Raw genomic sequence first — 23,907 nt, 5'->3', positions numbered from 1 at the left:
TAATTCCAACAGATTGTACTGTTCCAAAAAATGTGCATATTTCAACCTTAAATAACCTAAAGACATACTGTACTGTTTGAAAAAAATGTAGTTCTAGGAAATTCCAGGTGATCACAGAGTACAGAAATTCAGAAGGGTTCAGAATGTATCTGTGCCTTGGCCAATTTAGGTTACTCTAAGCTATGACCATCTTGTGGGAGGTTTATTCTCAAACCTTTGATGCTTGGAGCATTATCAATCCAACAGATTGTCCTGGCCAACAATCATGCCATCGGTTTCTCCACTTCCATCCATCTTTTTCTATTGTGCAGGACCCCCCCCCCCCCCAATTGTTACGTTGTGACCTTTATTCCTAAAAAAATGACATGACATTTTGCAACATTGTAAGTCCATTTATCCTCTGCACATATTGTGTCTTTAGACCTAAAAAAAACCATACCTAAATAAGACAAACTGTACTGAACAGTAGGACCAGTTTGGTGACAGGTAATACCAGAGTACAGGATAAGAAGGTATCAATTATGTTATAATTAAAAAAAATCATGTTTAAAGCATTGTCACTCCAACAGATTAACTTCCCAACCCCTTGCTACTGGTTTCTTGATTTCCAAAAATGACTGTCCATTTTGCTGGGAAACAAATGGCTTAAACACTTATTTTATGGATGTTTATTTTTCAAAAAATGTCCAATATTTGTCCATTTATGTTGAGAAACAAACCAAACCAGAAAAGATTTCATGATCAGAAATCCTTCGTACACTCTTCAAAATGAAGGTTCCAAAAGGGGGTTTTCGTACCGATGCAAGAACCTTAAAAGAAGAATTATTTTCTAAGTCTGAAGAATATTTAAATGATCAAACAAATCTTTTTCTACTATAAAGTTACTTCTGGAATGGAATGGCTCCATGGATGTTAAAGTTCCTTGTGTAAACCATCAATCCCTCCCAAAAAGAACCTTTATTTTCAAGAATTTTAAAGTTTTTTCCAATAATTTGCTTACCCTAGGTGTATGAATTTCTTCTTTCAGCCTTTCTTGCGTCGGGTCAGAGGTCACTTTTCCACTGGAACTAGACTTGTTTACGACCATTACTGGAAGCCAAGGATTTTAAAAGTTAAAAATATATATAAAAAATATAATTCTTACAAAAATGTATTGCTTCGCTTCAGAAGGCCTTTTTTGGTTAACGCTTTAATCTCCTTTTTGGATCTTTATTGTCAAAAATATTAAAATTTTTGCAGCATTGTCAATCTGTTTAGTCTGTGTAGTTTTAGGTAATAACTTAAATAAGACTTACTTTACATTTGGATCAGTTTGATGAATGCAGTTCCATGCATTCTATAGGTCATCGCTGCATAGAGCATACAAGATCAGAATATATCCAATTTAATGTATATTTTTTTACTTTTATTCTCAGAATTTGTACATTTTTGGAGCATTGTAATTTTTAACTGATGGTTGCTTCTCATCCTCGGATGTTTGTTTGTTATGCTGGAAAAAAGATGGTATTCTGGTCTTAGCGTTTGCCCAAACCCCATTTAAAACCAGCAAACTAGACTGCAAATTCAACCAAGTTCAACCGGAAATCGATCTTTGGTGGTTTTAAGCTAGTTTTTGGACCTTTATTCTCAAAACGTTGACATTTTTGCAGCATCGTCAGTCTGTGCGCATCGTCTAAATAACCTAACCTAAAGTAGACATACTGTACTGTACATTAGGACAGGTTTGATGAAGTTCCACGAATTCCAGTTCCTGTCTGCATCTAGGATCAGAATGTATCTTGCATCTTTCAACCTTAAATAACCTAAAGACATAGTTACTGAACTGTATATTAGCACTGTTTTGGAGAATGTAGTTCTAGGAATTATAGGTAATTACAGAGTACAGGATCACATCCGTTCCAGAACAGATTGCAAAAAACAACCAAGTCTAAAGCTCCATCATATACTCTTTGGTTCCAAAAGGGTGTTTATGCAGTGATACAATAGAAGCATTTTGGGTTCCCCAAAGAACCTTTCAGCAAAAAGTTCTTACAAGATCCATTTTTTCCTAGTGTAAAGAACATTTTAATAATCCGAATGAACTTTTCCACTATATAGAAGCTTTTGTGCAAGGGAAAAGTTCCATATATAAGCTTCTTTTCGGACCTTTACCTTTAAAATCATGGACATTTTGCAAGAGGTTCAGGTGTTAGGTCAGGCAAGTGCTCATGACTGGCACGTTCAAAACTCAATCTCGCCTAGGGCAACCAAAGAGCAAGAGCCAACCCTGTTTAGACCTTAAATAACCTAAACTAAGTAAGACATACTGTACTGTACATTAGGACAGGTTCGGTGAATGAAGTGCCAAGGAATGTAGGTCATGTCTACATAAAATGTACCAGTGCTTTGAACTGTTTGTTCTTATAATGCGTAATTGGCTGATCTGTGTTATGCGCCCGGGGCGCCTCGCTGCTTCGTCTTCGCCATGTGAAGATACTTTGAGTTCCTCGGAAAAAGAATGATGAAATTCACTTTTAACACAAACACAGTTCACAACAAAGGCATCTGGGTCGACCTGATCCCGAATGCGTTGTATTCCTGTATTAGTCCTACGACCCCACGTATGACTCGAACATGATTAACAACCACGTCGGTCAATAAAACGATCAAAACTCAATCAATGCTGCCAAAGCCATATCAACTTCTTAATATCTAACTTGTTGCATGGCAACCACGTGTTTGTTTGGGTTTTGATCTGAAGCACAATCAATAAGGAAAGAAAAGGAGCAATGGACTGCAAGCTTTGAGCCTGGAAATGTATTTCACCATCCCTGCCGCATTCCTTCAGATCGTTTGATGAGAACCACTCACTGGGAGAAAAAAAAAAAAGGCTCTTACTTGCAAGTGTTTGCTGAATGAGTCATTTGCGGTGTGGGTACATATTTGTGAAAGGTCTCATAATGACAACAGTGCGAGTGACAGGCTGAACAGGAAGCCCAGCAGGAACCTTTGCACATAGGGAGTTCTGGCACAAACAGAGCAGCAGTTTTTTTTATATGCTGACCTGATGGTAGAGGGGAAATTAACAGTTTTTGAAACATGTTAAAAATGCATGTAAAATGTATATTAAATATTTAGTATTTTGCACTAGGTGTGCAGATCACATCAAATGTTGACCGATCCACTTTATCTAAAAGTTCCAAGAGTATAAATTGGATTTAGAAACACTTTTCATTGTAGTTGCATTGCTTTGTGGTACACCATTGTATGGCAAAGTGGTCAAATGTTTGCTATTTTTTCTGTAAATGAATTTAATTTGTGCATGCATAAAATACTATTTCTTTTATTCATTGAAAGATCAAATCCATCCAAATCCAATATCATACCATACATTCCATAAAATCTCACCTCACCCAAACCCACTCCATCCATCCAATGTTTCCCTAAATTTGAAATGTATTTTTTTAAAATCCATCTCAATCCAATTCAATCCATACATACATCCCAATCTAATCCCTCCCTCCCTCCAAATCCAATCCATCCATCCACCAAAATCCAATCCAATCCAATCATCATCCCAATCCAATCACATCCATCCATTCCAATCCAATCACATCCATCCATCATCCCAATCCAATCACATCCATCCATCCATCCCAATTCAATCCATCCATCCACCCATCCCTCCATATCCAATCACATCAATTCCTCCACCCATCCAATCCAATCACATCCATCCAATCCAATCCAATCCAATCCAATCCAATCCAATCCAATCCAATCCATTCCATCCATCCTAATCCAATCACACCCATCCATCCCAATCCATCCATCCATTCAATCACATCGATTCATCCACCCATCCATCCTAATCACATCCATCCAAATCCAATCATCCACCCACCCATCCATCCATCCACTCATCCATCCACTCATCCATCCATCCACCCACCCATCCATCCATCCATCCATCCATCCATCCATCCATCCATCCATCCATCCTTCCACCCATCCATCCATCCATCCAAATCACATCACGTCACGTCACGTCACGTCACGTCACGTCACATCCATCATCCATCCATCCATTCATCCATCCATCCATCCATCCATCCATCCATCCATCCATCCATCCATCCATCCATCCATCCATCCAAATCACATCACATCCATCCATCCATCCATCCATCCATCCATCCATCCATCCATCCATCCACCCACCCATCCATCCATCCATCCATCCACTCATCCATCCATCCATCCATCCACTCATCCATCCATCCATCAATCCATCCATCCATCCATCCATCCACCCATCCATCCAAATCACATCACATCCATCCATCCATCCAAATCACATCACATCCCATCCATCCATCCATCCATCCATCCAAATCACATCACATCACATCACATCACATCACATCACATCACATCCATCCATCCATCCATCCATCCATCCATCCATCCATCCATCCATCCATCCAAATCACATCACATCACATCACATCACATCCCATCCCATCCATCCATCCATCCATCCATCCATCCAAATCACATCACATCACATCACATCACATCACATCACATCACATCCATCCTTTCAAAAATGTTCCACCATTAGAGCATAATATTACATTTAATATTTATTTTTATTAGACTTAAATTTCAACAATATTACTGATCTGACTGCACTGACTCTATTGAGAACTGGACTGAGCTAGATGATGACCACTTTTGTTCTGCAGAACTGCTTTATAGATGAAAATAACTAATAACAATTTGATGAACTTTACTATGGAAACTGAATCGACACTGAACTGACTTCACCTAAACAATGACATTATTTTGATGTTGTGCAGAAATAAACTCTTTTTGCATCAATTTTCCTTTTATTACTTTAAAGCATTTCGACTTATTCTCAGATCCCAGTACAAACTAGCATGCAAGCTTACAGAGTTGTTTTCACTCATGCCTTGAAAAGAAAAACAACATCCCTTGCTGTCAAATGTCCTGGGATTCATTGTCACAAGTTAGGAATAACTTATGTGCCTTGGAAATGGCATTAGGGGTCTTTGTGTTGAACCGAGACCATTCAAACAGGTCTAAGCGACTGGCGGATGTGTGAAGGTCACCGTGAGGGTAGGAGGCTGATGGGCCGCACGTGTTTACCTACTCATCAACAACAAAAGATAACCATTGCAAGCTTAACCGTGCATGCTAGTTTAATGGAGTATGCAAAGGATACACTTTTGTCTGGCTACAGCCGTCATCAACTGTAAACGCTGTTTTTGCCCTAAATTACAGTGTTATGCCTGTGCCTAGTCAACAATTTTCAAACGCAAAGCCTTTGAGGTATAGTTATAGGCCATAAAACGTAAGACGTAGTCAGGTTTATTGTGTTGGAGCCGAAACGCTTATTCCTTTTGCACATTAACATGGACCGAGGGTGTGTTCGGATTGAATTTTTTCCTCTAGTGAAACATACGTCTTTGTTTATCTGATGTTTTTTCTTTACCCCCATCTCACAACTGTTTTCGTAGGTGGTTATATTTATAAGCACCCGGGGAAAGCCTTCTAAAAGCACTAATGGAATGAACGTGTTTACATTGCCATAATACATCAGTAAATGGGCCATTCATGTGCACGGTGCCCACATGTCAAGTGTGAGTTACCTGTTTTGCCTCAAGTTGGGCACAGATAAAGTGATAGTAGATCAACTGAATGGATGACGTAGGAGGCCTTATCACCTAGACGAACGTCTGGAGCACATAGTAGTTGAATATTTATGGAAGAAGCCTCCGCGACTTGTCTTTGAGTGTCTCCGGAGTGCAACCCCGCAGTTAATCTTTGTTTAACCACCCCCCCCCCGAACGAGTTTCAACATCTACTTATAAAAAACAACTTTTCCCTGCAGTTTATTAGTGCTTTTGGGAGCTGTGGAAAAACTGTGATGTACCTGTAAATTTGATAGCCCACAGGATGAAAAGAAATTATTGGAAATTAGCCTAAAGTTACAGTTAATTTTACCATAAAAGACTACTGTTAAGCATTTTATGGGTTTGCGCTGTAAAATACGGCTCTCAGTTCTTCCAGGAGTTTGAATTCAAAGAACGCTGCACACTTGTATTTGCTGTGTAAATAATTTAATGCTCTGTGAAACATTTTTAGATCCTGAATGAGTGATTGAGCTGGAAGTGGATTACGGCGCTGACATACGATACGGCGATGCAGTTGGAATTGCATCTAACAAGGTTTGCATGGTGTGTAAGTCCAAAAAGAAAGTCTAAATGTTCATGTAATGCTTTACATTGAAACCTATTCGATTTCAAGTTCCTCGCGCCAATGCTTTTAGATACTTTAGACCACCAGGACTTTACTAGATTTCCCCGCTCAGACACACATGACAAGTCTTCAGAATCTGGTAAACCCCTTTGCTTTAATCATCCTACTACGCTTAACCGCACTTAAGGGTTTAACGTTCTGTAGAAAATCTCAAGTGTAGCCTTGGTTGTTGCAGTTGGTGTTTTGCTCTCAAGTATCGCTTCATAAAAGGAAACGCAGACGCTTGCGAAGATGATTGATCTTCTTCTATCTGCTTGTTCTGACAACCTCATCGAGCTGCGCACCCTTTTCACACTCTGGCCATCGTGCAGCCGACGTAGAGTAAACGTGTCAGAGGCCGTGTGTGTAAACAAGATTATTCAAATGTCAGAAAGAGATCCAACACCCTGTTAGATAGTGAGCTCGGTTTGTTTACCCTGCTTTGTTTGCCTTGGTCATTTAAGAAAGATATTGCATTGAGCAAATACGACTCAACTAATTACAGTTTCACGACCACTTGTTGAAAACTATGTCTAAGTTCACTGCATTGCATGATTTTTAGTATTCATGTTATGTTGTTTAATTAAAATATTTCAGCAAAAATGAAAAGTTGTGTTCCTAACCTTTATGACTTACCTTCTTGTGTGGAACAGAAAAGAATATATTTTGAAGAATGTTCTGGCTGCTCGTATCCATCCAATTACAATGAATAGATTCTGAGGCTTTGAAGTACTATAAAATGTTCCACATTTATAATACTTTTATACGTACAATAAAGTACGCAAGTCAGACAATTGCTTTGTGTGAAAAACAGATTGTCACTGAAAATGTTGGTGTGTTCATGAGAGAAGTATAATGTCCAATTCTGAAATCGTTCATGATTCATTTATCTACCAAACTAATTTGGTTCTCAAGTTCGGCTCACTGAATCTATGATGTGGTTTTAGTGTTAAACAGCGACTCACGAATGAATCAATTTCTTGAGTCTTTTGAATCTTTTGTGTTAGTTTGATAGATTCAGTTCACAAAATTAACTTGAGGAAAGGTAATAATAATGACTAAAATAGTGTCTGTTCCTCACAAATCTATGATTTGCAAAATGGTGCATGTGTAATATGGATCACTTTTATGGTGCTTTTGCATCTTTTTTGAACTCCATGGAGAAGACCTTGTAGTATCTTGTTTTGTTTTTTCCACAGAAGAAAGAAAGTCATGCAGGTTTGGTATGACATGAGAGTAAGTAAATTCATTTTTGGGTGAACTATCCCTTCAAAGCAAACTAAAACGACAATCAACCCTAGTCAAAAGAAGCGCAAAGTGAGCTGTAGGTATTTGTTGACTTTTCTTTTTCTCATCAGAGGTAATGCTTGTCATTCTATTGTTTTCAGGCCTTCCTTCACATTGTTGAACCTCTAATTTGTGAAGGTAAAGTTCAAAAGATCACCTAGTGCATGATCACGACTGTTATGTCTAACTCGAAGACGTTTTGTTCTCCGAACTGAGCGCTGAGCAAACATTTCCATTCAATTGATCTGTTGCGGTGAATTCTCTGTCAGTTCAACTTGTTGCTTTCAGCCGCAACTTTGGTGGGCTCCTGAAGCGCACGCACGCATGCAAACACACACACACACACACACACACACACACACACACACACACACACACACACCGTCCTCTGTTTCTCTTTCAAGTCAGGTGTAGACACATAATTATGTGCTTCATTCAGGCCTTTAATACAGGCCCAATTTTCAGAGTTGAAATGGACGTTCAAGAGCTGTTAGTGTTTTTAGCATTTTCATCTGCTAGGGGGTTGTAAAAGCGACTTGAACCGAGGTAAAACAGACTGTGAAATGACAGTCATCTGACAGGAACAAAGACCAGGTAGACAATATGCCATGATTGGATGACTTTTGACTAATATTTTGAAAAGTGTGTAATCTTTCGTCAAATTTACAGTTCAATAAATGTCTTAAATAACCACAAAAAGGTGAAAAAATGCAGAAAGATGCAAACCTGTCACTCATCGGGGTCTTAGATATCATGTCTCTCAATAATGCTGTTAAAGGGATACTTCACCACTTTTTCATATTAAACTGTTATTCCCTTGACTAAGACGAGTTGATACATACCTCTCTCGTCTCAGTGTAATCGCTCTGACGCGCGGTGACATTGTAATAGCATTTACTAAGCCCAGTTCATTCACTATGGTACCAAACAGAGATCAAGTTAGAAGCGACCAAACACCTGAAACATCCTCCCTTACATCTTCCACACCCCCAATGACAGAAATGAGAGATGGAGGGGGAGATGTGTTGGGAGAATGTGTCAGGCGTGACTTTTTACTGCGCCGAGTCGAAGTACTCTAAGAAGTGCTATTCCGCCGTACATTATAGTTCTCCTTTTTAATCTGCCAACAAAGCGCCACATTTTATTTTATGTCACCATACTTAATCATTCAACTACTCGTGTAACTGTAGGGAAAACGTGGAGGTGTTTGGTCGCTTCTTGATCTCTGTTTGGTACCATAGTGAAGGAACTGGGCTTATCGGGCTAAGCTAAATGCTATCAGATCGTCACCGCGCGTCAGAGAGATTAAGTGAAAGCACTGAGACGAGAGAGGTATGTGTCAACTTGTTTTAGTTAAGCGAATAACATGGTTTAATATGAAAAAGCGGTGAAGTATCCCTTTAAGTAACTTTAGGTTTTTACACAATGGTATTGTTTTTATACAGGTTAGATTTCATGAAGATAATGCATTCAGACAAGATCAACATCAGTCATGCATATGGTACGTACCTTAACTAAAAGCATTTGTCGAATTGCATCTTGTAAGGGCATTTAAAATCTCCTGCTAGTACTATTTTTTTAATAAACCTTATTCATCCATGAACCTGGTATTTTGATGGTTTGGGTGAACAAATGTCGGACTTCAATATTTTCGGGATTGCTAAGAAATAGAACAAAATACATTTGTTTGGTTTGCATCAACTTGCCTTGATTTTATTCATTTCTCAGCCTTTCTTTCTTAAGAGTGCAAGACCTATGACTAATAATTTTTTTCGTTAGGGAGCTTTTCTACTCATGTAGCAGTAAAATAAAACTCCAGGATTATGAATGTGACAGAAACACTGCTGGAAGGGTTTGAGTTTCATGGGAATGAGGACAACTAATGCGCCTGACCCAGTAACACAAAATCTATGCTACATCTTAGTTGTAATAATTTGGTTGAACCATTTTGGTTTAACCAAATTGCGTTTATGACATGCCTTACACATGCTCCCATCTTCAGGAACGGTCAACATTCTTCTAATAATCCTGTGCTTAAAACAAAAGTTTCAAGTAAAATAAGCTAATATATGACAGCTTGTCATTCTAATAACTGCATATCTTGCTCTTTCAGTGCGTTGAACGCCGTCCCAGATGCAGAGATCCTGTAATAATCATATTGACTAAAGATTGACCCGAGGGGAAGTTTAGTCAGAGCATGGGAACACGATGATCTCTGGTTTGTCTCGAAGGAACATCGAAGAAGGTACGCCGGAGTTGTTAAGGATAAAAACAAACTTACAAGGCGCACTAAGGTCAAAGCAATTAGCAATTACAGTTGGGGAAATGGGCACTAAAATACGTGCAGAGGCATCAAAGACATCTCGGCAATAGCGCAGTTCAAACACCTGTCTTTAAGCATTTGTACAAGGCTGTAAAATAGCATAATTGTGACTATTATCATTTGTAATCTAACATAAAAGAGTATCGGTTTTCTGATAGTCGAGCAGGGCAGAAGGTGCTAAAACTACAAGTCAGAGTTTCCTTTCATGTGGTCAGCAGTGGTTGTTTTACCCTTCAAGTGCCTTTATAACTGTGGGAACAGGTTACAAGAGATGAAAATAATGTTAGCTAGCATGTGAAAGCCTTTCCTTGCCGATCCCCACAATCTGCGCCAACTGTATTTGCATATACATGAGCGACTTCCTTTTTCATTCTCCTCATCGATCATACGGCCACCCCATTTGCTCCGCAATGTGGTTATGATTAGCAAGATCTGCGACAGCACCTAGGGGTCGGTATCTACCTTGGAGCCTCTCCTGATGCCCACCTGCACTCACAAGGCAATGTTTTGCTGATGGGGAAGAAAAATTCCCCAAGCTTCTCCATTTCTGCCCCTGTAGATCTTGGCCCGTCAGCGGCTAGTGTGAGCAGGATTTGAATGCTAATGCTAAGGCCTGGGGAGAACAGAGAAGGAGATGGGTTATTGTTGCATGTTCAGGTTAAGACAATAAACTTAAGAAAGACGAGAGAGCAGGCAGCGCATTCCTGCTGCTGTAAGCTCCGGCAGTTTCCCACAGGCTCCCACTGAAAACCTGCGGAGGGGAAAATATTTAGCTTGGAGGTTCACACGGCAGCAAAAGCAGGCCAAGCTAAACCGCACGTATGATGACTACGGTTGGGAAGGTGGAGGCGAAACGCCGACAGACGGTTGCTACGGTACGCGAGAGAGTCTGGAGCCTGACCTGACATTCCGGTCGCACCGTCAGCATGTAGACTGGAGTAACTTAATAAGGTACGGTGAAACTCTACACTGTAAAAAATGTCCGTAAAAATACAGTATAATATACTGTATTATCTTGAAGGAATTTTCCGTATTTGTGTTTTACAGGTGTTTTTCCGTATTTTTAATTGCGCATTGCATTGTGGGAGCAAGAACCTCAGTCGGCGGGAAACGCATGAGAAACAAATTTTTTTACATACACTAATCGCCATTACATGCACGGATCACCATCACGTTTCAGTCAGATTTTGGAGTAGGATAAACCTCCCGCTTCTGTGGTAAACATTAAGAATTGTATTTTGTTTCTGTTCTTTTTCATACATTTGTCACAACCTGTTTTAAAGCGTTATTTTTGTATTTTAGGTGCTATCTGACTAGTCTGTCGGACCCTTCGTGTTAACCGACTTGTAACTTACATTCTCAAATTTAGCTGATATTTGTGAAGATGCTCTCAATGTACTGTTTTATTTATTGAATTATCAACTTATATTTGTTGTTGGTGTCGTTTAAACGTTATGTAGTGTATTGAAATGTATTTCACCGGAGTGAGCATGTGGTTTACAGTTGTTAGCTTTACTAACATTACATTTTAAACGAAGTTAGGTGCTACAATATGAAGATGTAAAAGGGCGTGTGTCTCTCTTGAGTAGTTCAAAACTTGTTTACACATTAAATAGATATAAAACTATTCCAGTGCTAAAAGAGGATTAATTCAGTAACGTTAGGCTATCACACGCCCACTGTTATTTGTGCGCACAGACTCACATACAAAACGTTAACGTTACATACAGGGCTCGCGCGCGCACACCGAGGGAGAGGGGTGCGTTTCCGATAGCTCGCGTCCTCAGTGCACTTGAATGGACACATAAGTTATACGGTATGCATTATGTAAGTCAAAATACCCCTCTCGGCAAGTATTCTTGTAAACACATTTGGTTTTGCTCTCATCTGAAAGCGCGCACAGTTAGCAAATATTGAGTTATCTTTCTAGTCTTACGCCTTAACGGACAAACTCACACAAAAAGTATGTCAACATGTCCATCTTGATGAGTATCCAAGCAGACATCTGTATGCTTTTTCAGAACTTTATACAGTCGAGAGACCACGCGTCCCCGTATTAGGTCTTAAAGGGTCTGTTAAATGTCTGGTCTATTGGATGTGTGTGCATGTAACGTTATAATACTTTTCTTGTTGTTATACCTGTATGCTGTTTGTGTAAGGTGATGGACAATTCAAGATTGCTGTGGATCAGGAAATTATTAATGATCACATCACCTCCCCCATCATGGCCCTGAGCTTCACTTTCTCTTTGTTTTATGTTTACATCAAATACCCAAAAGAGATGGCACACTCTCTGGAATTCATCCAAAGGTAAGCAACACATTGCATGTGAAATTACTTAAGATCATGTTGACAATAAGAGCATGTTGTTTTATTGCTATTTTTATAAACTGAAAATTATTTAATCTTGCTGTTTAATTTAATTTTTAAATGTTTAATTTTGTTAATATTATTATTTTATTGAGTGATGGGGAGTGGGTTTAAACAGTGACAATTACATTTGCTATATGGCGTCTTCCTGTCACCTCCTATATTCTTATCAGTGTTTTGTTAGTTTAAACTTACGTCTTCATTAGGGCTGTAGCTATCGATTCTTTTAGTAATCGAGTATTCTACCGATTATTCCATCGGTTAATCGAGTAATCAGATAATAATTACTTTTTTTTTTTAAATAAAGAGCAATACTAAATATAAGAAAATAAGACTTATATATTTAGGACCCAAAAATGAAATTGATGTTATTGACTCCTCACCCTAATGTCGTTCCACACCTGTAAGACCTCCATTCATCTTCAGACACAGTTTAAGATATTTTATATTTAGTACGAGAGCGTATGCAAGTGTATGCTATAATGTCCATGTCCAGAAATGTTTTTTTGGTCCAAAAATAACAAAAACTAAAATTGTATTCAGCATCAGTCTTCTCTTCTGCATTTGTTGGATCACGTGCCAAACTGCTGAAATCACGTGACATTGGCGATCCAAATCATTGATCGATTCACTGATTCATGGCCGTTTGAATCTTTATTTGAGGTTTAAAAAACAAATGCAGAAGAGAAGACTGATACTGAATAAAATCTTAGTTTTTGTTATTTTTTGACCAAAATGTATTTTCGATGCTTCAAGAGATTCTAATTAACCCACTGATGTCTCATATGGACTACTTTGATGATGTTTTTATTACCTTTTTGGACATGGACAGTATAGTGTGCATAGACTGCATTATGCTCTGGGACTAAATATAAAATATCTTAAACTGTGTTCCGAAGATGATCTCTGTCAAGCCCTGATTAAATAAGTATTTTCAACATAGTCTGCATGTTACTCAGTTTCAGTTTCATTTATTTCATTACTTGTGTAGCTAAAAAATAAAAGTGTGTTCCTTTCTTTAAGAGTTTTCCTGGGAATAAACCCTGAACAAGGATCAGAGGCTGAGATGAAGGGATCGAAACAACATCAACACATTCCTCCAAGATTTCTGAGGTTCCTGTATAAATCGAAAAACTTGAAAATCCATGGACAATTTTAGCTTTTTTTCCAAGCTCAATATGGAACTTAAACTGAGTAGTAATTCCTTGAAATAGGCACATGGAAAGAGGTAATGATCACACACAGATACATGGAGCCCTGCGTACCACTTAATTCCTTTTAAGGAAAATTGCCACAAACACTAGAACATTTTAAAGACGTCTAGCAGTTGTTAATGATATTGATGGGTTGGTGCTATGGTGGTGTAGTTGTTTTTTTATTTTATTTTTAATGGTTGTAAATCTCTAAATTTCGCTTGTTTTGAATTTTTACTTTCTTACCAATCTTTGGTGTCAGTATCCTACATTGTTATATTTGTCTTTTGCTCTTAAAGGGTTAGTTGACCCAAAAATGAAAATTCTATCATTAATTACTTGCCCTAATATCGTTCGACACCAGTAAGACCTTCAGTAAGATCTTCAGAACACAGATGAAGATATTAGTGTTGAAATCCGATGGCTCAGACAGGCCTTCATTGACACCAGTGTCATTTCCTCTCTCAAGACCCATAAAGGCACTAAAGACGTCATTACAAAGCCCATCTCACTACAGCGGCTCTACAATCATTTTATGATGCGATGAGTAGTTTTTGTGAACAAAAAAACAACAACTAAATAACGACTTGTATGGTGATGGGCCGATTTCAAAAGAAAGTTTCAAACGTTATGAATCAGCGTATCGAATCATGAATCGATTCACTGATTCATAACTGTTCGAATCTTTTTGTTTTGAAATCTGCCCATCACCATGCAAGTTGTTACTTAATTTTTGCCCACAAACTATTCTGGTCTCTTCATAAAATTATTGTAGAGCCACTGTAGTGAGATGGGCTTTGTAATGACGTCTTTAGTGCCTTTATGGGTCTTGAGAGAGGAAATGACATTGGTGTCAATGAAGGCCTGTCTGAGCCATCGGATTTCAACACTAATATCTTCATCTGTGTGTAAAGAGGAACAAAGGTCTTGCGGTGTTGAACGACATGAGGATAAGTAATTATTGACATAATTTTTGGGTGAACGAAAGCAAAAAAAAAAAAAAAAAACGTATTCTACAATATAAGCACTTTTTAAATGCTTATTAGTGTTTTTCTACATTGTTAAATGAATTGTATAGATTAAAAAGCTGCCTCTATTTTTGTATTCCAGGTTTTTTTTTTTTTTTTTTTTTAATTCATTTAAAATAAGTTTTGAGTAATGGGTAATGACAATATCCTTATAAAGTAAAGTTTCACTTTTTTACAGTGCAAATCTGCTATATACATGTTCTTTTTTTAAATTGTATTTTGCTGTTTAAAGCAAAACAACTTCAAGCACTGAATTTAAAAGCTGCATCCATGTTTTTGCTTTTTTTATGTTTAAATTTGTTTTTGACTTTGTCCGTTGGTCCTCAAATATTTTACTTTTTTTCTGTTTTGACAGTGCAGCACCACACTTAAAAGCTGCTGGGCTGCTTTTTTATTTTTTTTATTTTTAATTTTAAACAAAAAAATGTAATTTTTTTGACTTTGTTTGATCCTCCACTAGTTTACTTATGGACTACAGCACTACTATTGAGTCTCGCTTTTACAGTTTTCTCAATTGTTTACACACATTTTCTGAAAGCATGCCTCATCCCTAACGAAACAAAAATATATTGCAGTATATTGGAAAATATCATGTAATACATTTAACAATATATTCACGTATATGGGATTTAATATTTATATTCTCTAATATATAGCAATATATGAAAGCGGCAATCATTTGTATATTTTGCAATATATTACAGGAATATATAATATATTGTATAATACCATCAATACATTATTCCATGTATTTACAATATATAATATATTTCAAGTAATATATTGGTAAATATATTTTCCTTTCGTAAGGGATATTCTCAAAACTCTACACACAAATCCAAAAAAACACACAATGGGCAAAACCCCTCAATTCTCCTGCAAAATGAAACTTTACATTCAAAACAATGTTATTTCTTCTCAAAATGGGATTTTGTTTTCAAATGACACACACAAACCATCAGTATAGACATTTATAAGAACCAGCTGAACACTGATCTGCCCAATGTAAAACACTATGATGAATGTAAAACACTTCTCCATTCATCATAATGACTTAGGCCTTTTTTTGGTTCAGTGTTACACTTACTACAGACAGTACAAACATAAGTGTGTTGTAAAATATGTGAGAATATTGTTTTTATACTCAGAACACACAAATAAACGGTAAAATTGTATTTGATTTTTCCTTTAAAAACAATGTACACAGTTTACATCCCATTCCCAACCAACACAAAGTTGCACATACACTACATACAAAACAACAGAAGAATTAGTTACAGTAAATAAATAAATAATAATAATTAAAATACCTATGCTGCATCCCCCTTTTGCAATTTGAGTGTAATGCAGGAACTGTGCTTGTAGTTTAGCAGAATTGGTTCAGGGGGTTGGTGAATGAGTTACATGTTGTGGTCATTTTGTCTCAAGTACCAGAATTTGTGTGTAAACAATTGAGAAAAACTGAAAGTGCAAAACAAATCTTCCTCCCCACCCACCCATTTGTTTAAAATGTATCAAATCTTTGAATTGTTATTAAGTGTAACATTTTGACAGTGCAACACTTGTACACATTTGCATGTTTATGGTTGTCTTGCTGTCAAGTGTATTTTTTATTTCAGGTTAAGATTCATATCATTTGTACAACTAAATATATTCAATGCATTTAATAATGTTTAACAAAGATAAAAATAAACCATGTTTGGTGTCTGTATTTAGGTTTGTGCGGCATTTATTTGACCATGTTTAATGAATCAAAAAACTGCATTGCTAATAATGGATGCCATTTTAAAGTATTTTGGCCAATTTATAGTGATTTTATATACAAAACCAGTACAAAATTTCAGTTTTCAAAATTTTAATTATTAACGGAAGTGTATGTAAATGTTATGGAGATTGTCCTGTAAATCTACAGAATTTTCCGTTTTTTTAACTGACAGAAATGTCCGTAAAAGTACAGTAGCTGTACTGTAAATCTACGGAAATTTTCCGTTTTAGAGTTGAAGGAAATGTCCGTAACTATTACGGAAAATGTACCGGTAATTTTCTGCCAGTACATTCTCCGTTTTTTGACGGATTTTTTTTTTACAGTGTAGTAAGCTGGTTTTCCACACAAAAATGGCCAGAAAGTTGACCAGAACTGAGTTGTTACAGGAAAATTAAGGTCAGGAGGGTGAATCGGGAATTATGGTATTTGGTTTTTGGTCGATTTCCCTGTACACTTTGACAGCTGTTTCACACGGTTCTAGCTACTGTATAAAAACTGTGTACAGCTGCTTGTACCTTAAAAACACATCTTTGTACCTTATTTACCACTAAAGAATTCATAGTAGTACCTTAAAGGGTTAGTTCACCCAAAAAATAAAATTGATGTCATTAATGACTCACCCTAATGTTGTTCCACACCCGTAAGGCCTCCGTTCATCTTCAGAACACAGTTTAAGATATTTTATATTTAGTTCGAGAGCTTTTCTGTTCCTTCAATGAAAGTGTATGCACACTATACTGTCCATGTCCAGAAAGGTAATAAAAACGTCATCAAAGTATATGTCCATATGTGACATCAATTGGTTAATTAAAATCTCTTGAAGCATCGAAAATTCCCAATCAGCGTATTGATTCATGATTTGGATCAATAAGCTGATTCATAACTGTTTGAATCTTTATTTGATGATTGAAAACAAACCCAGAAGAGAAGACAATGCTGAATAAAGTCGTAGTTTTTGTTACTTTTGGACCAAAATGTATTTTCGATCCTTCGAGAGATTCTAATTAACCAACTGATGATGATGTTTTTATTACCTTTCTGGAAATGGACAGTATAGTGTGCATACACTTTCAGTGAAGAAACAGAAAAGCTCTCTGACTAAATATAAAACTTCTTAAACTGTGTTCCGAAGATAAACGACATTAGGATCATTAATGACATAAATTTCATTTTTGGGTGAACTAACCCTTTAAGGATTAAGATATTATAAGGTAGTAATATGCACCTTTGAGGGCCCAACGGTGTGAGACTGGGGCAGTAAATAAACATTTTTATATTATTTTCCCCTAAAAGTGTCATAGTAGTACCTTAAAGGTCTATAGCGTATTACTAATCTAAGATACTAATATGCACCTTTTAGAAGTAAAATAGCTGTTCCCTGGGTACATTATTTACCCCTAAGAGATTTATAGTAGTACCTTCACTAAAAATGCTGGGTTAAAAACAACCCAAGTTGGGTTGAAAATGGACAAACCCAGAAATCGGGTTGATTGAATGGGTCCATTCATTGGGTTCAAAAACCCAATTTCTGGGTTTGTCCATTTTCAACCCAACTTGGGTTGTTTTTAACCCAGCTTTTTTTTTTTTTTTTGAGGTAAAAGGGTAGTTCACCCATAAATTAAAATTCTGTCATTAATTACTTGCCTTCATGTCATTCCAAACCCACAAGACTTTGTTCATCTTCGGATCACAAATATTTTTTTTTATGAAATCTGAGAGCTTTCAGTAAACTCCATTGACAGCCTACGCAACTACCATTTTGACTCTTTAAAAAGTTCATAAAGAGGTCATAAAATGAATCCATATAGAGTACAAAAATGTGGCTCAAGAGACACACGATGATGAACAGATTACATTTTAAATGTAGGTTTTTATTCATATATAAATATTGATTAGTGAACATAAACAGGAGCTCAACTGAACCTGCTTGATGTTTAAGAACAAACCTCTTGCAGAAAATCAAGCGTACTGGGTAACACATGAGAATGAGCCTCATTGGTTCTTGCAGGAGCTCAATTGTGCTGCCTAACACAAGAACGAACCTCATTGGTTCTTGCTGAAGCTCAAACATGCTGCCTAACACAAGAATGAACCTCATTGGTTCCTGCAGAAGCTCAAACGTGCTGCCTAACACAAGAATGAACCTCATTGGTTCCTGCAGGAGCTCAACCGTGCTGCCTAACACAAGAATGAACCTCATTGGTTCTTGCTGAAGCTCAATCGTGCTGCGTAACACGAGAATGAACCTCATTGGTTCTTGCTGAAGCTCAAACGTGCTGCCTAACACAAGAATGAACCTCATTGGTTATTGCTGAAGCTCAATCGTGCTGCCTAACACAAGAATGAACCTCATTGGTTCTTGCTGAAGCTCAAACGTGCTGCCTAACACAAGAATGAACCTCATTGGTTCCTGCAGGAGCTCAATCGTGCTGCCTAACACAAGAATGAACCTCATTGGTTCTTGATGAAGCTCAAATGTGCTGCCTAACACAAGAATGAACCTCATTGGTTCTTGCAGAAGCTCAATTGGAATTGTCATTTTTGGATGAACTATACCTTTAAGGGTACGTATTTGGTACTATTATGCACTTTTTCAGGGGTAGATAAGGTACAAAGGTGTCCTTTTAAGGGTACTGCTGCCTCAGTGACAAGCTGTTGTACTCCAAAAGGCACAGTTTTTGCAAATTTTTTCTTAGAGTGTAAGGGCCGAAAATAGGTTGCTGAGTCAATTTGACGTTCTTTTGTAGAGTCAACCGGTTCAATGCTCCAGTTCCTGTACATCACATTTCAAGAACACCCGCTACTAGCTTGTCTTCTAGCACATGTACCCACAGTTTCTCATTAGTCGTCCTGAGAATAGGTGGAGAAACGGTTCGCAAGTAAGCTGGAAAACATTGTGAAAGCTTGTTGATGGTCAGGTGCGGGGTCGCCGGAGTCTACGATCCATGACTCCCTCTTAACCTTTGCAGATAAATTAGGTTTATGTGGAAACGGGGGTTCTTCAAAGAAATCCTAATGGAGATTAGCAAGCAAGAGTTTGACCTGGTTAATTACCCCTGCAACTACTGCAGGTATAAATGCAGCCCCCCTTTACTTTTTGTCCACCCCCAAAGCATTGATAACATCTCCCTCTGCCATGGACTCACAGACTACCTCAGAGCTTTAACATTGTGCTCCTTCAATGAAAAAAAAAGCATTCAGACAGGCTGGAGACAGCGCTCACTAAAATGCCTATGTAGAGCAGAAGCCTTCTTTTATTAAGCTAATTAGACCTTGTGGAATAAGGAGGCTGGAGGAAAGTGCACCCAGCTGCTAATAAAATCAGCGCCCTGACATCTTTAAACGCCCAAATGCTGTGTTTATCCCTTTTCTTTAATAAATACACTTCAAGCATTAGAAAATAAGCAAATTGTAGACTTTTTCAAGTGTTGATATCAAAATGTTGCTCTGTTTGATTGTTGCAACTAACCAAAGAGCAACACAATGGGGAACAACTCTGAAAAACTATTGGACAACCTATATAAAACCACTCTACTTTCTAGATCATCTATTGGTCAAACACTAACATCCACTGGTGAATTACTCAAAATAAGCCAGGATTGTGTGTTGAGAAAGTAAACAGAGAGCAAACTGTAAAAAAAAAAAAAAAAGTTGGCTTAACTTAAAAAAGTAAGTAACCTGGTTGCCTTAAAATTTTGCGTTTATTGAATAAAAAATTTGAGTTGATACAATGAAGGAAACTGGTTTAATAAATACACTGTAAAAAAAATATTTAGAAATAAAGTTATCTGGTTGCCTTAAAATTTTGAGTTCATACAATGAACATTTTTAGAGATTCAACAACCTTTATTAAAATATTATTCAAAGATTTTGGGAGCATATTGGGTAATTGTGTGTTTTATTTCTGATGACGCAGTGAAATATGCCAAATAGTCCTATTTTCATGATTTATCTTTTTTTTTATGTGGTTCAGTTACAATAATATTTTGAGTTTCTGTTTATTGAACAAATTTCCTTCATTGTATCAACTCAAATTTTTTATTTCAATAAACTAAACATTTTAAGGCAACCAGGTTACTTACTTTTTTATGTTAAACCAACAAAAAACAAACAACTTTTTTTACAGTGTAGAAACTCGAAATTGTATCTGAAACACATGAAAAAATTGATAAATCATGAAAACACAAATAAAACACGATTACTCAACATGCTTACAAAATCTTTTAATAATATTTAAATAAAGGTTGTGGATTCTAAAATGTTCATTGTATTAACTCCAAGTTTTGATTTCAATGAACTCAAAATTTGAAGGCAACCAGGTAACTTATTTTTTAAATATTTTTTTACAGTGCAATTTGATTTTACTTCATCCCGATAATCCAGATTATCACAATAAGAATGAGGAAATCTTTTTGATATCCCCTCCGGCCTAGTTTTTCACTGACTGTTCTCCACTTTTCCCTGTTCCATTCTTTAGATTCATTTCAAGCACAAGACTTGCTGAGAGCGCAAGGTCTGTATTCTTTATCATCCTTCTCATTTTCCCCTCTCAGAGTTCAGGAAAAACATTTGGGAATGTTTGAGACAGTCCGTTTAAGAGTGTAACTGAGGACTCTTCTTAAATCTGTCAGCGTCTAATTTCAGCCATGAGATCCCAATTAAACCCCGTGCCAAAACATTTACTGCATACGGCACGAGCACCTGCTGATTATTAATATGTCCAGTTGTATATCAGAGGATGCGTGTCTGAGGAATTCATTCCCCGTGGACCTCAGGAGCAGACAGGTGCTTCACAGCTGCAACAATGGAATTCCAACGGCTCTGACAAAAGAACTTATTTAGATCACAGACGAATGGAATTGCTGCTTTTAGTTCTGACCTACTCAGCTTAAAATTTACACCCCATGATTCCCATGTAGCTCTAAAGGAATCCCATTGTTTTCTGCTGTAAGACATTTGAATAGACCTTTCTTCAGGACCAAGCTCTTGGCCGTTTTCCAAACCCATTGTTGTGTGTTTTATATTTAACGTTTCTTCATGTCATCTTGGATTTCAATCCAAGTCATGTTGAAGAAAAGAAAAAAAGCATACCATTAGACTAAAATAAATGAAATATTCCATTAATTTCGATAAACCTCCAGTGATGGGACCTGAAACAGCATCCAGAGCTCAAGTGTGGCTGAACGGTGACGGGTGTGAGGCCCGAATCCATTACGACAACTTTCCTGCTGTTGATGCTTGTTTGCTGGCAGTCAACACTGAAGTGTTTTGGCAGTCTGATGGTCTCAGGTTGCACTTATTTTCTGTGTGAGGTCTACAGATGGTTTTGAAACGTTGCCCGAATCCTCCCCCATTGAAAGGCAGCGATATTATTTCGGCAAAGCACAATTCATCTCATTACTTACGTCTGGAGATGTTGCATCAGTGTCTCTTGGGGATTGACTAGCTTTACAACCCTCGTTGCAAAAGATTTAATGAGGAGGATTTAGTCAACCTCAAGCGACGGAGTTGAATGTTCCTATATTGTTTATGGAAAACAATTGTCTTCACATGTTTGAGTCATCCAAGTGATGTACACAGGACTGTATTATTGTTTCATGAGAAGATGTTACGCAAGTAAAGCAATTCGATGAATTTATTTGAGCAACTAGTGGGTTTTAAAAGTTGAACATGTGAGTCATGTGAGATATTTGTCATATTTAAACCAGATTATGTTTGTGTGGCTATTTCTGTAGTCAAAGTGCCTTTGTAATATTGATGCACGTACAGATCTTTTTGAAGTTTTCGACTAATATCTTAATATCATACTCTTCAGATGCTTTGCATGTATGCTAGTAATAATTTCTATGGAGGTCAGGCAGCTGAGCAAAAAGGTTTTGACTTAACAGATGGATTTTGTGCAAGTGTATAAGGCCTAACATATTAAATAAAATAAAAAACTTAATAAATGTAATGTTTTAAACTAAAAGTGCAATCATAAACAAATGATTGAGGGCTGTATGACACAATATAATGGGATAGTTCACCCAAAAATTTACATTTGAGAGTCTTTCTTCTGTTAAACACAAAGGAAGATATTTCGAAGAATGTTGGTTACCAGACAGTTTATGATAGCCATAAAGTGGTGCAGGTATCACATCACCTTGTAGGCCAAAATGCGGACAAAAGGTCGCATTTTAGCACTTCTGGTCCCATAGTCCTGAAGTCAAATGGTTTTTTTGAAAGGGGTTTTGGCTAAATGGCTGGAATAGTCTGTGGTGAACACAAGCTCAAGAGACTTTCATGTTTTATTGTGTGACATAAAATACATAAGTATTACCCCACTGGTGATTTTTTAAAGCTGTTACATGTCTTGAAAAGGCGTTTGATAACAAGTGGCTAAATGGGACTACAAAGGCTGTCAAGGAGATTAAACGTCATCACACTGAACAAGTAAGCTCAGTCCGCTTTTACAACCTCATTATGCTTATAATTGTGCTCTTATAATCTAGTCTAACTCAAACGTTCTGGGAAAATGTTTTTAGCTTAAAACCGAAAGAATTTTTGAAACCTAAGAGATTGTGAAATTGAATTTGTAGGACCGTGGTGTAGTCCGTACTTAAGCTTTTTAATTCTGGCGACTGCATTCAGAAAAGTTATCGTGATCGTGATGGACAAAATGCAAGTATCATAAACTTTTGTTGATTACAGAGCTTGTTTTAGCAAAAAATCCATAAGCCAGTGCCATCAAGTATCAAGTTATACCAACATTCTTCAAATTATCTTCTTTTGTGTTCAGCAGAAGAAAGAAACTCATACAGGAGGGTGAGTAAATGATCACAGCATTTTCTTTTTGGGTGAAATATCCCTTTAAGCGCTATTGTGTCATAAACTATATGCATATTATGCCATACTTCACATATTTCAATGCTCGTGATAACTTTTGTTAAGTAATACAATAAATAAACCCACTTCAACAGCTTTACTTTACTATTACTCTTCGACAAGCTTGTTTCTCTGGCGCATAAGGTCTATAGCATTCAAACAACATTTTTTTTGCATGAGTAACTCACCTCAACAAACTCATTACTTGGCGAATAAATTTCAGTCAACTTCACGTTCTTTACAGTTTCCGTTTAGCCTCCCACAGCTGTAGGATGGCGTTTCTAGTCCTGACTCATCTCTTGACGAGACTCTGATTTCCTGGCTATCATGGCCTACAGGAACTTTGGTCTCTGCTCAGTCCATAATAAGTGGCTGCCATTTCCTCCCATCTATAGCCTGGCTTCAGGGTCTTGGAGAGCGAATGGGCCGTCACCACAGGATATGTGTAATCAGCTGATAGGGGAACCATCAGAAGCTCTGGGCACGGAGGATAGATGGCACATCTATCCCTGGCACCCTCAAACCCAAACAAATGTCACCGGAAATGAACACCGATGACTCGTTGAGTTGGATCACGCGAAGGGAAAATGGGAGTTTTACAGCAGCCCATTTAGCAGTATAAGAGTTATTTTTATCTACCTTTCCAAGTTAAAAGGAAAACTCTGGGTAAAGCTCAATAAACAGCACTTGTGGCATAATGTTCATTACTACAAAAATGATTGTCCACTTTTCCTTCTGGTTTCCAGTGAGACGCAGAGTTAGGGGTAATGCATT

General features: G+C 37.3%; 1 long non-coding RNA gene across 1 annotated transcript; it reads left to right on the top strand.

The window, feature by feature from the left end:
• The first annotated feature begins 10,892 nt into the window (after positions 1 to 10,892).
• On the top strand, positions 10,893 to 13,781 carry LOC137039487 (uncharacterized). The gene is made up of 3 exons (XR_010897671.1): positions 10,893 to 11,130; positions 12,073 to 12,223; positions 13,307 to 13,781. It is a non-coding gene; the product is annotated as an uncharacterized lncRNA (long non-coding RNA).
• The last annotated feature ends 10,126 nt before the right edge of the window (positions 13,782 to 23,907 follow it).

The sequence above is a fragment of the Pseudorasbora parva genome, chromosome 14, assembly GCF_024679245.1.
Source record: "Pseudorasbora parva isolate DD20220531a chromosome 14, ASM2467924v1, whole genome shotgun sequence".
Lineage (NCBI taxonomy): Eukaryota > Metazoa > Chordata > Actinopteri > Cypriniformes > Gobionidae > Pseudorasbora > Pseudorasbora parva.
Note: the sequence above shows the minus strand (reverse complement) of the source record. Positions and strands in the feature narration are given on the sequence as shown.